Source organism: Microtus ochrogaster, linkage group LG2 (genome assembly GCF_000317375.1).
Source record: "Microtus ochrogaster isolate Prairie Vole_2 linkage group LG2, MicOch1.0, whole genome shotgun sequence".
Taxonomy (NCBI): domain Eukaryota; kingdom Metazoa; phylum Chordata; class Mammalia; order Rodentia; family Cricetidae; genus Microtus; species Microtus ochrogaster.
Genome location: NC_022028.1, coordinates 19,596,545 through 19,600,212, shown reverse-complemented (window position 1 = coordinate 19,600,212; position 3,668 = coordinate 19,596,545). Strand labels below are relative to the sequence as shown.

The 3,668-nt window shown below is 41.7% G+C and overlaps 1 protein-coding gene across 15 annotated transcripts in view; it reads right to left on the bottom strand.

Moving 5' to 3' along the window:
• Nucleotides 1-3,668, bottom strand: part of Dst (dystonin) — a 399,168-nt gene that overhangs the window by 161,521 nt on the left and 233,979 nt on the right. The window lies entirely within an intron of this gene.

Sequence of the window (3,668 nt, the reverse complement as noted above, 5' to 3'; positions counted from 1 at the left end):
TGTGTGTGTGTAAAAGAGTCTATCTCAAAGGTTAATTCCAAGATAGCAAGGGCCAAGTCCTAATAAATTTCTATAGTTTATCCTCCTACTAAAGTATACATTCATTAAGAAATATCTACATGTATGTTAGTAAGCAGATTGGTTAGTAATTTGACTCACAACATTTCATTCATCTGTGCATTTACAACCTCCCTCATAGTCTCTCTTTCTTCCAGACATATAGACACACACACACACACACACACACACAGCACACACACACAGCACACATGCAGATAAACATACATGCACACACACAAATACACAAAGACAAACATGCACAGACAGAAAGGCAGGCAGACGCACACACACACCACACACGCAGACAGCACTCGCACCCTCGGATCTCCTTAGATCTTCCCTGTCACTCTTTAGAGGAAGCCTACTATAATCCCACAGGCTCTCAGGTTTGCTCACAATAATCCCCAGGGAAACACACCAACAGTGGGTCCTCTGTGTGCTCCAGGTGATGTTGGGGGGTAGTAAGTTACTTGGAACACTGCTTAGCAGTCATTTGCACAGGAAACTTAAATACATCAGCAATCTTGAGAAGAAAGGCAAGCACAAATGTGTGCTTCTTTTTTGTTTGCTTTTTTAACCTAAAGAAAATGCAGCGTTCCACACCCGAAGAAAAAAAAAAATCTATGTGCACTTTTATTAGGATTTAGGAGGGGGTTTTCATAAACTGGAAACGTAGCTCCACTTCCTATTTGTTCACATCCTGAAACCTCATCAGAAACTCCTCAGTGACGTCCACTGACGAGTGTGGGCACACTTTACCACTGACAGCAGGACACGTAAGGGGCAGCCCTCTACAAATAATACCTAAAAAAAAAAAACAAAAAAAAACACAGACCTATGGCATCTACTGATGTCAAGAGTACTGAAGAGGTATGTACAAAAGTCTAGACCAGGATCTAATGTTCTTCCAATAAAAACATTGTTTTGCTTCTACAAAATTCAAATTTCCTGGAGAAATAAAAAACAGACTTTGAGTCTGCCAATCTCTGAACAAGAAACAGCATGCCATTATGAGAACCCTGCCATTAGCAAAGAGCGTAAACACTGAGTAATCCCAAGGAGAATGAATAAAGTCATTGAAGAATGAAGTTTTTTGACCAAGAGAATAAAACACAAAACTTCCTTTAGAATGATGTCATTCCAGCACAGAAACAGCTGCATAGTTTGAACAAGCTCCCTCTTCTTCCTTGAACTGAACACTTTACCAGAGCAGTGGCTACAGTGATCAGCCCCTACTAAAAGTGTATAGGAGATAAAGCCACTGGGAAAAACAAAGACCTTAGGAGTCTTCAAAATTGTACTGCTACCCTGCTTGGCTGGCCCTGCTAGCCTTTCAGTGGCCTTCCTCCTATGCCTGGAGCACCCAGGGGTGTCCTATCTACCTCCTCCTCTCCTGGCAATCTCATCGGGTAACACAGTCTTTAAAGTTTCATCTGTTTGGAGATAGAGAGATGCCTCAGCAGGAAAACGTACTTGCTATGCCCGCCTGAGTGCTTGTGTTCAATTCCCCAACACCCAAATAAAAAGCATGGCTTTGTGTGTCTATAACCTCAGCATTGAATGGCAGAGACGGATCCCATATAATCTCAGCATTGGGTGGCAGAGAGATGGATCCCATATAATCTCAGCATTGGGTGGCAAAGAGATAAATCCCAAGAGAGTGGCTGGCCAACAGTGAGCTTCAGCTCAGGAGAGACCCTGTCTCAAGGCAGTAAAGCAGACTCCAATAGAAGACACTCTAGACCCTACTCTGGTTTCTACATGAGGCTCAAGGCCACACACCTGTATACCACACACATCACACATACCCATGCATGCATGCCGTACACACAAAGAAATTCGGGCACTTTCCACTCACTGGAGACACCTATTCCCACTTTTGTGGAATGTTAGCAGGAATTTCATTTTCAACCTGGTTTAAGTTCAAAAGGGCACCAGACCACACTGTAGGCATACAAAGGCTCTGTTCCTACATTCCACTATAAGGCCCTGAGCAGTCCCATTTTATGGGCAATTTTCCTAGTAATATAAAGCAATCCTGGCAAAAACACGATAGATGTTTTTATAGGAAAGTGTTTTTATAGACAAGCTCTCAATTATTTTTATCTTATGACCCAATCACCACAGATTATACTTTTTTTAAACACCATACCCCATCTTTTCTTTTAGAAATGATTACAATTGAGGTGAAGACATGAGAAAATGACATAAATTTTCAGTTGAAAATATAAGGTCAAAACGACATGAACTCCTGCTGAAGTGAGATCAGAAAATGCAAAACTGCCAGATGTGGTGGTGCACAGTAAAATCCCAGCACTCAGGAGGCAGAGATGGGCAGATCTCTTATATGAGGCCAGTCTGGTCTATGTGGAGAGTTCTAGGCCAGCCAGGGCTACAGCGAGATCCTGTCTTAAAAACAAGAGCAAACTAATTCTACACATGCTTGATAACCCGAATTTACTATAAAAATATAAAGTAAAAATGGATTTAAAAGAGAGCATTGGTTTAGTTCTTTTTTTTCTTGACATAAGCTAGAATTATCAGGAAACAGACAATGTTAGTTGAGAACTGCCTCCATCAGGTTGGCTCGTAAGTGAGACCGTGGGGGCATTGTCTGGTCAATGGTTTATATGAGAGGACCAAGTATCCTATGGGTGGTGCCATCCTGTCAGGTGCTCCTAGGTGGTATAAGAAGTTGGCTGAACAGGCCACAGAGAACAAACCAGTAAGCACCGTTCTTCCATGGCCTCTTCTTGAGTTCTTTCCCTGATTTCTCTCAATGCTGTACTGTAAACTATAAGATAAAATAAATCCTTCCCCTCCCCCAGTTGCTTTTGGCCATGGTGTTAATCACAGTAACAGAAACAAAAGGAGGAGAAATGGCTATTGGTATAAGCTTAAGTGTCTGAATAAAATTAATATTTAAAAGTTTATATAGTACCAATTTTTAAAAAGCACCCGCTTTAGACAAAATGTTTATAATCACCCATATATAGACATATATATGTCTATATATGTACACATATTCACATGCGAGACTTATGTACACATAGGAACATATATGGATCGATACATAATTTCAAAATATCTCCACAGTAACAGCCAAAGCTATCTGAACACTAAAATTCCACAGGAGACTATACCTGGGGTAGATGATAACCCCAATTTGACTTCCCAGATTCTAGACACTTTATTAGTACATTAACACATAAGAAAACTAGGTAGGATGCTGGGGAGAAATATCCAGTAGGGATATCTGGTCTTCCTACCTGAACAGCAATTTCTTCTGAAGCTCAGGAAGCCCTGAAACTGAGCAAATCTTCTCTCCTCCCTCCCCAAGGTTTCATAAACAGTAAAGAGTAACTAAAGGGACAAAGCAGCTGAGTGCCTGGAAGGATTGCAGATCAGTCAACCTGCCTAAAGGCACTCTCCAACATGCTGACCTGCTGAGTGGTCTGAATGCCCTGCAGTGAGCTGCAAACTTTCAGAAGCTGTGGGCCACACTGAGCTGGGCCTTCTGTGATGCTGCTGTCTTTGAGTCATTCCTGACACTGTAGGTAACCCCTCACCCATATTCCTGTTGATATAGCCCTGGTGTGTGTGTGTGT